Raw genomic sequence first — 12286 nt, 5'->3', positions numbered from 1 at the left:
AAGAAAAGAAAAGAAAAGAAAAGAAAAGAAAAGAAAAGAAAAGAAAATGAAAAAAGAAAATTTCTTTTATTCTATTCTCTTTTGGAGGAAGAAGGGTCAGGGAAGCAATAAAGAGGTATTATATTTGTCTCCTGCCTCCCAGAAAAAGTTTTCCTTGAACAGACATTATTAAAGAGAAATAAGAGATTGGAGAAAGAAATTGAATTTAGATCAGAGGCAATTGTGTAGATATCGTGTTCACCAAAATGGTCACTGAGGAGCAACTGGGGCACAGCTCCATGTCCTTCAAGAGCAGGACTGTCAAAGCAGCAGCAGGGAAGCAAGCTCATCCAAAGAGACTATTTTGATAAGTACTCTTCCCCTCTTGATTAAACTATGGATGCTGGAAAATTGACTGTGCTGAGAGTCAAAAAAAAAAAAAAAAATCACATAGAGAATGCTTTGAACACAATAATGTTACAGAGTCTGCCTTTTTCATCTGTGAATGAGTTAATGTATAAAGAACACCATTCCCCAGGAAAGTTTTAAGGCTACCACTAGACCATATGTAAAATTTTTTATTCTCAGAAAACCTTAAAGGAATTATGTAATACTGTACTGAAGGGAAGCCACAGTATGATTTTTGTGTAAAACATTGTCATGACTGTTTCTTGATGTTTAGGCTCAATTCACCATTAACAAATGGATTTCTAGTTCCAAGAGTCAAACACTTTTAGCATTTGTGCTTGTTTTTAGATGTTGCTTTCTGTAGCATGATCAAAACTTGGCTGGCATTCACTTACCCCTAAATAGTTTACTAGAAAACACTTAAGGGATAATATTTATACAAACCTTATGAACAGAATAGAAATGATGGTACAATTCTATTGCAATGAGGTGGAATAAGAAACTTAAGCTTCCCACTGTGTTTTTCTTGAATCAACATTAAACTAAGGTGCTATTGTTGCTGTGTTATTATGTAATTCATTCATTATTAGATACAATAAAAAAAATCAGAAATATCAGAAAATAATATTAATGCAAATATAAGTGTTTTAGGTGCATCTACTCCTCAGGCACAAAAGATAAATATAGACATGTAGAAATACACTCCAAATGCAAAACCAAAGTAATATGCCTCATAACAAGCGATGTTTCTGTGCTTGAATATTTGATGTAAAGTTTGCTTGAGTCAGAAACTGCTATATCCTCATTCACCCATTATCTTGCACTTCCTACTTATCAGGAACACACATGCACAAAAAGGCAGCTTTTAAAAGCATTCCCAGGAAAGAAGTGGTCCTGCAGACCTATCCCTCTTTCCTGCCTTTACCCTGTGTTAGACAAATGCTAGGGCAGCAGCATCTCACAAGGAAAGAAATGTATTAGATTTTTGCACTGATATTTACTCTCATGAGGCCGCAGACACAGAAAGCTGCACATAGAGTCTGGCTGTCCAGAAGGTCTGACAACAGAAGTAAGGACGTCAGAAGTACAGTGTAATCGCATGGTGAGGATGGCCTCTGCCACGAGAGTAAACTGCTCCACAGATGATAAAGTGGCAAACTCATAAAAATGAATTTCAGCCTCTAATAGCTGTATGCCATCATGAGCCTTAAGTATATATTATCAAGAAAGGTCAGAATATACATGTCTTCTCTCATAATGTAGGTTTAATCCGAACTGACTCCAAATACACCTCTGGCATTGAATGTTTGAGTGAAAATTAAGGCGGCAAAAGACCTAAGTCATATATACAAATTGACACCTTGTGGCAAGAGCAAGTGAGACAGCAGCCCTCATAATGGCTCTACTGCCACTTCAACGTTAACTCTATCAGGACAAGTTATACCTTTTATACACTCAGGTTTTTTACTTGAGCAGCTCACTGTGTTCCAGGGCTCCTTGCGTTGCTTCCAGCTGAAAAGAGAAGTTGATTATGCCTCAGGCACCTTAGGAGGAATTATACCTATCCACCAAGAGAGAACAGTCCTGATTTTCTGAATGCAATAGGAACCAAACAATAGCACAGAGCTTCTTTGCTTTAAGTCTCTTTCATTCTAGTGCTCTTTATGTTTCCTTAGTAAGTGACTGCTTCAGTTTTTGATCAGCCATGTGCTACATTTCTGCTCCTTTGTGTTTTATTCTGTGGTGTTTCTTATGCATGCAGACTTCTAACTAAAATTATATTCAGTCAAGCCCTGCTTGCCAGAGAGTTTATTCTCTAGTACTACCTTACATCTTTTTAAAATTGGGACAGTGGTATATGCTTGCACTTTTTTTGGAGGCAGCTCTCACTTCCTCACCTCCAGTGGGTCTAACTGGGGCCATGATAATCTAACATAATTAGATTATGAAGAGTATAAATGGCAGGATATATCTGAGTTTGCATCAATACAGGTTGTGATCCAGGCAGAAAGCTGGAGATGTTTCATGTTCACCAGGTGTCAGAGACTGAAATGTTTCATGCCTTAAGCATTGTTATGAAGGAGTTTCTCCCATTATAGCAAAAACTGTATAAAGAAGCTATGACCACCAAAGCCCACCCTCCTTGAACACACCTGACTGAAACTTTGGACTGTGATTTAAGCCGCCTAAGGGAATTCAAGATAAGACACTGTAGCGAGTTGGGTTTTGTAACCAGGCGGAAACACCAATTTTGTGTAGTGGTTTGGTCCAAAATACTCATTACTGTTTATCTGCTGTGAGATAAGAATTAGGAGAAATGCAAAGCAAGCACCAAACTTGAAAGAATATAAAGAAGTTTATTAACAGACCTAAAAGAAGGAAAAAAATTATACCACCTTCAGAACTTTCCTCCTCCCCCCACCTTCCTCCCTTCTCCCACTGACAATGTGAAAAGACAACCCTTAAGATGTTCAGTCTGTTTACCACTTCCATAATAACCTTGTTCAGTCCATTTAGAAAGAGAAGTCTCTTCTTGCTCATGCTATGAAAACAGTGTCACAACGAGACAGCCGCCCACTTCCAAATATTGTTCAGTCCATTTAGGAAGAGGAGTCTCTCTGCCTGCGTGTGAGTCCCTTCCCCCGACTTGCAGCTTTTCCTGCAACTGCTTTCGAGGGTCCACTCTTGAAGTTTTTTGGGGTACAGTTTTAAGGTTGAGCCGTTCAGAAACAAAAACAGAGGCCCTTCTCCTTCCCTGGGAGCAAAGGGTCTTCCACATCTTCATCGTTAGGACTATCTCTGGGAGCATCTCTAGGGACTGAGGTTTTCTCCTTTCCCATTTGGAGCAAAAGTCCTCATCTGGTCCATCTCTAGGGACTGAGGTTTTCTCCTTTCCCATTTGGAGCAAAAGTCCTCATCTGGTCCATCTCTAGGAACTGAGGTTTTCTCCTTTCCCATTTGGAGCAAAAGTCCTCATCTGGTTCATCTCTCCCTGTCCAAACTTCTCATGAAATTACAGCTGCGTCAGCATCTGCCTATCTCAGCGCAGGTGCTTTTGCTCACGAGTTGAACACTCCACCCCCCATATCTTCATGGAATTACAACGGGATACTCTGATATATCATAGCTTCACAACAGAATTTCAGCTTTAAGCATCTCCTCTCTCTCTTCCCTCAGGTTTTCAGCTCTTCACAGCAATAAAAGGGTTAATCTCACCTCGGCCTTGCAGCTTTGCAGCTGGAATGTTGAATTTTCTTATCGCAGTGGAGAGGGGGGAGAGCCCAGCCGCTCCGGCTGCCCACGGCAAGGCAGTGGGGGGGGTTCCACGGGTCCTGCAGCCACCTGTCCCAGCACCAGAAATGAGAGAGAGCTTGGGGGGAGTTTGTCTATTCTTAAATGTGGATCACAGAGGCGGTCACAACTTTAAGTGGCTTAGAGAATTGTCCATATTCAAACTGGCCAGCTGATAGGTTCTATCAGGTCCCAGAGGAAGCTGTAAGCACCCCTCAGCAAGGACATCCCTTCCGGGACTATGCTTGCTAACCTATGACAGACACCATTGTTCGATCATCTCAGGTCTAGGGAGAGGTAAACAAGGCTGAGGGAAAAGAATGCATCCAAAGAAAGGCAAATGCAGAAGAAAATCATCCCTGGCTGGGTTTGGGGTGGGAGATGCCACAGCTCACAGAGGACAGGTTTGCACAGACTCACCTCCCCCCCAATGAAGTGGGGAGGAGGAGAGTTTTGGCATGGCGTAACCTCTGATCAGAGGCAGTGAATACCCACCCTCCCTTACACAAACTGGCTCAGCTGTGGAACCCCCAATCCCAGAAAGGCTACATCCATGGGAGATTCACATGAGAGGCAGCTGAGGAAGTGTCACAATCCATCAAAAACCCCTGAAGTGCCCCCAGACTCATTCCTCAGACCTGCACCAGAGGACTGCACATGATGAAAAGGGATGCAACAACCCAGAGTCTGCTGCAAGAGACAGTGTCAAACATGCCCCCCTCAGGAGAGGTATCGGAGCATTCCCACCTGGCCTGAACATATATTAACCCATTGGATTCTGTGTTTTTTGGGGGGACCCCCACCACCAAGAAGACCAAGAAGATGGAGAGGATCAATGGAACATCATTGGGATCCATGGCGTAGTGATATTTGCTTTAATCTGTCACTATCTTTCTGTCCCCCACCTCTTTTCTATTTCTTCCTCTTCCTTTTTATCTCCTGTCTCTCATATTCACTATTAAATAAAACCCATACTAGTGCCTTTAGCTTATGGTCTCATCTGCACCTTAATTTGGGCAGAGACATTTCTAATGACTTTAAAAACTGGACTGTAACACAGGATAGGTGCAGCCTGTGTGATCCCACCTGTGTTTCAGCTCAAGCCCTGAAGCCCCAGACCTACATCCACAAGGAGATGAGCCAGCATGAATCTTCTCTTCATCCCAGCTGGGTCTGTTTGCCTGGGCTCAGCATCCCCAGCATGGCTTCAGAGCTTCTACACCAGCATTTAGCCAGACTTTCTGTGCATGGTTCATCCAAAATTGCACCTGCTGAACAGTAAGATAACCCAGTGCAGACCTCACAGTGATCCACTGGTGGCTTTTCACGTGACAAGAGTTGCAGCGTATAAGCCAGTCTCAGAAACAGCAGAACATAAAATCTGTATTTATATGAGGAAAGAAGATGATGATAAAGCACCAATCCCTTCTGAAAAGCCAATCTTATTGTTTGCTTTCTGGAGATGAAGATTTTGTTTTGTGTAATCTTTGGCAGACAGAAGAGGGAACAAGGGGAAAAAAAGCTCGAGTTCCTTCAGACTCAATGAAAAGTGATTGGCTTTGGTTTGCTGACAGCTGCTGTCTGCTGGCAGACGTGGGCTTACACAGGTTTGGTTTCTATGCTTCAGTTTTTTGCAAAGCAAACACAACCAAATTGGACAGATTGAGATGAGTGAACTGAATGTGTTTTCTCCTGTTGGAATATTGAATTTTCTTTGGTTTTGGAACGAGGGAAGAAGGAACCGGACACAATAGATGAGGAAGAGTGAGAAGATGCAGAGTTGTCTGCCTGAAGAATTAGGGGAGAATAAAATCCTAAAAAGATTTCCATCTGCCTGTCACACACAACGATTACTGCTGACAAATTGGAGTAGAAGGAAGCAGCCTAATTATATCATGAAACTTAGCATTACATTTACTTTTTTGGGTGGTAACAAAACCAGAAAGATGGATAGAATAATGAAGCATAATAAAGAGAGGAAAATATTGTGTTGAGTTCTCCAGTTCTCTGAGTTCAGTTTGCTCGCTTTTAGCACATATTTGTTTATTATGTATTGTATTTTGAATATAGAACAGCTGGATGTTGTTCCACAGGATTTTTTCTTTTGTTTGAGGAAGCTCTGCTGTTGTAAAGCCTCCTACAGCCAACGCTTCCTGTGCTGGACCTGCATTGCCTGGTTTAAGCTCAGCCTTGGGGTTAAAACACATGGAGGTGAGGAGGAGCACGTCAGACCCAGTCTTTTCTGTGAGCAAGTTCCCAGGGGAATTCTGTTGCTGAGGGAGTTTGGAGAGGCAGGAACCAGCACTGATTATCTGCATCTGTAGCCAGACAGTGAATGTCACAGGGGCAAAGTGAAACACATGCTTGGAAAATTCTTTGGAAATCAGCCATATTCAGGGAATAAAGAGTGATTTATATTTGGCATTTCATTGTGGAAAATAGATCCACTTGTTAACTCTCAGGTTAGTTTTTTCTTTCCAGAAAACCAGGGTTTTTTTCCAACTAAAGAAGTAAAGATGTCTCATAGCAAAAGAGCACTGTACTGTAGTGTGTTACATTTTTATTTTAGGTTTTGGTCATCTGTATTATTCATGTCCTTGAAATTGCTAATGAAACTGGTAACCCTAAACCAGTGTGGATTACAGTACTCTTGTGAGTGCTTTATGAGCACTTACAATCCCTTACTAAAGCAGTATTAGAATTGTGTCTTCTAATCCACTGCAAATGGAGTTGCTATTCCACTGTTAAAGGGTCATTTGTACATGCTCTCTTTTAGTCTTTGTCTTTCCCTGCCTCTTCTGACTAGTTTTTCTTCCAGCTTAACTTGGAAATTTTCAAGCTTTTAAGCATGCTTTTTTTTTTAATTCCACATTTAATTTACTTTTAATATGCTTCTTCTATTACAATATTTCCCTGAAATATAGTTATTTATTTTTTTTAAAGACCCATAGAGACATGACGATAATAATAATAATAAAAAAAAGGATTTATATTACTGAATGCAACTTACACCTTAGGTATATGGTAGGTTTGATTCTGCAAAGAAAGCATAGGCTCTATGAAGTTATTTATAAGTGCTGCCTACTCTGAACTTGTAAAGTCAATAAATTTGATACTGTTAGAGACAAAGATTATCTTTAAAATTTCTGTCCTTCCAGATTAAGGTATTGGAAGACTCTCCTTTCTTCATGAAGGTGTATCTAATTGCTTAACTTCTTTAGCTTTGTTTGCATGCAGTCTAAATTACCATGACTGTTCATTAATTGCATTTAAACATAAAGATCATGATTACCAGGAGGAAGGAACTTTCTGTGAAGAAAAGAACCCAACCCAGTGTTTCAACTCTTTTTCAGCCTCCTGCCACTGTGAAAAGATAATCTCTGCTTATTTTTTCAGCAAATGTTAACCACGTCATCTCTGTTTATAGATGAATGCATTTCGGTCTTGAAATGTTTATTCTAAGCCTCTGTCAGTGGATGATTTTATCCTTAGGTAATCTCGTACAAAGAGATGGTGTTCTTTTTATGAATCTGAATGAAGTGATGAAGAAAAAATCGTAAAGGATTGAGACTGGATTGCAGCTTTGGGCACTATCTGGGTTGGCTTCTGTGGATTCGTAAAACTGCATTATATCCCATTGTGGGAAAGGTGAGGTGCATGATGTAAAGTGTAAATATAGCTTCAATTAACTCTAAACAGTCGAAAGAAGTGAAGAGTGAAACTGGAGAGTTGAGCAGGGTGATGCGAATATATTTGGTGAATTATTTTCCAAAAAATATACTTAGCGACCAATTTTTAAACATTGTAAAAAGTGCAAATGAATAAAAATTGTTTCATGTAGGCAAGTATAAATACATGTCTCTAGGGAAAATGTGTTCAGTGATGAAGAACTAAGGAAAATTAACAGAATGTAAGTGTGAAAATAACATGTTCAAGTCAGATTAATAAGGATCGCTTCAATATGTCCAGATACAAAGAAATATAATACAAAATAGATGAGTAATGTTACAAAAAGGAGCAAATGGGACCTAAACCTAAAGAAGGGGGGGATCTTACACAAAGATTCTTTCATTTTAGTCTTTATTCTTTCTCTTAACTGTTGGTGATCAAAGAACAGACTCCTTTAAGTTCTCCCTGCATCAGTTTTCAAAAACAATATAAGACAGAAAAATGAAGGCTTGTTCACCTGTGTTCTTGCTCACTGCTCATCCAAACACAGACTGAAGTATGTCCTTGCATGTGTGCAACCCCACAGGTAAAATTTTGTCTCCATTTGAGATCACTGCCAAAACACTTACTGATTTTTCAATCGATTCTGTCTTCTACAGGCCATAAACAGAATGACAGCTAGCACCACCATCTGCACCTCTTTTTGGTTTCTCTTTCTTTTGTGTCATTCAACACTTCACAAAATCTTAAGCTTTACAGTTAGGTGAAAACGGAAGTTAAGCCCTTCAGGAACTGCCCCTTGCTGCTTTGCCTGTGCCACATCTCTGGAGAATGCTTTCTGTTGTTACCACTCCTGATGGTCAGGTACTTCTGCAATGACATGGCCATTGCTAGGACAAGGCAGGGGACTTAGCAGAAAGGGCAGCTTCTGCTGTGAAAACAAACCATTCATCCTCTTCTGAACACAAATCCAGGAAATTTGTCTCCCAAGGGCTGGCTAATTTTATGCATATCCTTGAGACAGTAGGATTCAGTTTTGCCTGCCCTCCACCTAAAAAGCCTAGAGAAGGATTTGCCTCTGGCTGTTGTTCTGTGCCCAGAGTCACTAGAGTTTAGACAGCAGTCACTGTTCAGCTCAAAGCCTCCTGAATTTAATAGAAATGAAAACTTCTGAAATTGATGTTTCGTTTTAATGCGTTATGCTGAGTATGTCACATCAATATGTTCAATCTTCTATTTTTAATTACTAAACTGAAAAATCTTAGATTTTAAAATAATTACATGGGTTAGCAATTTTGTCATTGAGAATTAGTGTCACTGTTGCTAGCACTTGCAAATTATTCAAAATTTCAAGACACTTTGTGTGCTTCCTCAAGAAGATGTGGAGTTGCATAATTAAACTCAACACAAATTTGAACACATATTTATAAATGTTTTCATAAGATCTCTTTAACAAGCAAATTTAATTCACCATACTATTTGAACAAATCTATTGTCCTTTTAAAGACATAATTAGTAACATTCAAATAATTTTTTCTTTGAATGAATCTATATCAAAATAAACGTTGATTTGAAGAAAGTGAAGCCTTTCATAACACAGGCTTAGTTCTGAGCATGTCTTTCTTTTTGATTTTCCATTGAGAATTTCCCATCTTAAAATTCAAGATGTTTTTGAGCAGAAGTAACACATAGACTTTGGGACCAGGGCAAAAGTGAGACTGGAGAGATTCTGGAAAGGTCCTTTGAGGTAAGACAGTATCTCAGAGTCTGAGAGGAGGAGCTGTGTCTTGAAGGCAGAGGTTGAAGTTCACCCTGGAGAGTAAAACATCTGGAAGGAGATGGACTGTGTGGGATATTCCCTGGGCACCAATATGTTTGAAGCGTATCCCTTGCTGCTTATCAAAAAAGAATATTTAAATCTGTATACTCCAAAACAAGGGAAGCGTTATGGAAAGATAATTAACAGAAACAGTCCAGTAAAAATAGATAAAAATTATAAGGAGAGGTATGAAATTGGGAATGAGATAAATTATTACAATATGCTGTCTGGTGCCAGTGATTCTATCCTTACACATAAGTCAAGACCCGTCAAAGTTTGAAATCAGATGACAGAGCTTTGATATTTATTTAATGTTAACACTGTTACTGTAAAATTAACACGTGCAAAACCACTCTTATGTCAGTTTTGATTCTGTTTTTATTTGTACAAAAAGTGACTTTTCTTATCTAGTCCCAAGAACCTGTATCTTTACTTGATTTGACATGGACAATTTACTGGTTCAGTCATGGTATGCACATGCTATGTGTCCTGTAGCAGGAGTGTTTCTACTGAAGCAATTTTTCCTGTCAAAACTGGTTTTGTTTTGTTTTGTATTAAAAGATCATTCCCCAAATAAATAACAAGCTTGAATTTTCAACTAAAAAAAGGTTGTATTTCAATGCTTAATTTAGATGAAATTAAAAAAAAACAAACCATAGTGTGAATTGATTGACCCAAAGTGGGGGTTTACTTAGCATGCTTATAAAAAACTGGAGAAAAATTCACTTTGTTTCATATCAAAATATTTGTCAAAGTTCATTTGATCTGAAGATGCACTATTTAAATCATTGTTTCGTTCAGTGCAAAGTCATCACAGAACTTTTTTATCCCAAACACAGTAACATCTTAAATGTGAAAGGGCTTATGGATCATTATGACCTTTTTCTCTAAACCTCCTCCTCGAGTGTTATTAGTTGGAACCAGGTTCAGGAATGCTTGTTGCTGCTGCCTGGGATGGAATCTGGCTCATGGCTGCTGAGCTGCCATTGTGGCACAGAAGACTGGCCTTCGAATGAGCAGAATTTAAAACTTCTTTCTCTATTTCAAGTCCAAAGAATAATAATTTCCATGTATTCAAACACCCATAATTGTTGGTTTAATAAAAGAGATTTCTTCTCCACAAAACTCTTTTTGCTTATTTTACCATCACAGTTAGAACAGCACAAACACTAAGAATCAGACCTGTCTGAGATGTATGTGCTTTCCCAGCTGGGCAGGTCTGCTAAAACATAGGCCTGTAGACCCGTGTCTCTGCTTTACATGTCAATTCTTTCGAAATCTGTTTTACCTGTGACTCAGGTTTGTGCTAGACTAGCCCTAAAGGGACAAAAACATTTTGCTCTATCTCTCTTATGATGTGTAGCAATAAGGCCCCATTCTCAGCATTAAGAGGTTATTGGAGAGGCTGTCAGACACCACACATAATCCGGATGCAATGGCATTTTATTGCAAGCAGCAGTGATCTGTTTGTCTACCAGTGGCAAGAACTAGAGCAAACAAGAGAGTTATGTGACTCATTTTGAACAGTCACTCTAATGGCAATGTGAGAAGCAATCAACCAGATACCAGGCATTTCTACTCAAGAGCTCTGCAGTTTTTTTCCAATCAATTAAAAATAAACATATTAACATTGTGTATTCTGCCTTGAAATGTTTCAGTAAAAATGCACCCCACATACAGAATACCCGAGTCTGTACTGAAATAACCCAAGGGTTTGAAGTACAAAGACAAAAAATATACAGAAAAGTCGCTACATTAGTGTAAAGGTGAAAATCAGCCCATTTAAGACTGAGAGAACCCAAACCTACCTGAACTCTACCTTCACCTGCTTGTGTACCCTGAGCACTCCTTTCTGTCTCCTTCTCTGCAACTGCTCTCATATGTCTCTTGTCACTTTCTGCAATAAAACCATTTAACCTTGCAGTTCCTCCCATGGCTACACCAGTCCCCAGGGAAGGGGCTGGATTGATGATGGATCTACTCCAGTGTGTTTCCTGATGGCCAGCACAAGGGACTTTGGGGCTTCTTCCCTGTGACCCCTCAGTCTTCCCAGAACCAGTGCAGAGCCTTATATGTGCATTCAGGCTTTACACTAGAAAGCCTAAGAAATTGTCACACTGACTTGCTTATCTTACAGGTGCCTCTGTTCACTATTGACTCACAGTTGCCTGAAAAATGTCACAAGAGTTAACCTTAATAAAAGCTTGGTTCATGCAGTGAAATCACACCGTTTATTGCAATGAAATACAGTAAAAGTTTTATTTCCCTTTGGAAGCAGACACAGAGGGTCAGTGAATATTTATAACTAAGGAGCAAATAATCTTCTTGTCACCCTTCACATCTGCCATTTACAAGGAATGATTGCCTAGGAGATTTCAGTTAATGGCAACAAAATCACCTTATACATTATAATTTTCTTTAGGCATCACATATATGAAGAATAGTGAGACCTGCTGCAATTCAGGAAAAACACGAGATTATAGAAACTAAAGCCTGCCACATGAAATTAATGTTATTAACAATATTTTAAATTAATATTAAGGTACCTAATTCTGGATACACTATAGAGTTTTTAATATTATAATCAGAGTACATTTGGTTTCATATGCAATTTTTAATATTTTTATAAATTTGTGTCTCTCATGACACCTTCTGCTTTTGCTTTTGAATTATATATTTATACATGTAAAGACAGAGAAATGGTTTTCCTTTTTCTATAGCTCTGTGCAATTTAAGCCTGATGAATATTCTGAGGTAGCTTCCCAAAATATCTCTATTAAATGGCCTATTGATCCCTGCAGTTGTAAATACCCACAGCCCATTCATTTAGCAGGAATGCAATTTAGTTAGAAAAATTAAAATGGTATAAATGATCCATCTGGAAATGACTGCCTTTTTGCCAAAACACCATTTGGGATACATTCTATCCAGTCTGGCCCAAGTCACTGACACTATAAAAACAGTCTAGGGAGTGTATTCATTTTAAGATGTTATATATTATGCCACCAAATTAGTCACAGTATCTTTCATCTCCAAACACATAATTGGGAGCCATGAAATGTACTATGGACCAGCTGGGTAGCTGAGGAATCTTTCCGCAGAGTGAGAAGAGCTATAATC

The sequence above is a fragment of the Corvus kubaryi genome, unplaced genomic scaffold, assembly GCF_017639235.1.
Source record: "Corvus kubaryi isolate FWS band 111438036 unplaced genomic scaffold, C.kubaryi_AGA036_p1.0 137, whole genome shotgun sequence".
In the NCBI taxonomy this organism is placed as follows: domain Eukaryota; kingdom Metazoa; phylum Chordata; class Aves; order Passeriformes; family Corvidae; genus Corvus; species Corvus kubaryi.
Note: the sequence above shows the minus strand (reverse complement) of the source record.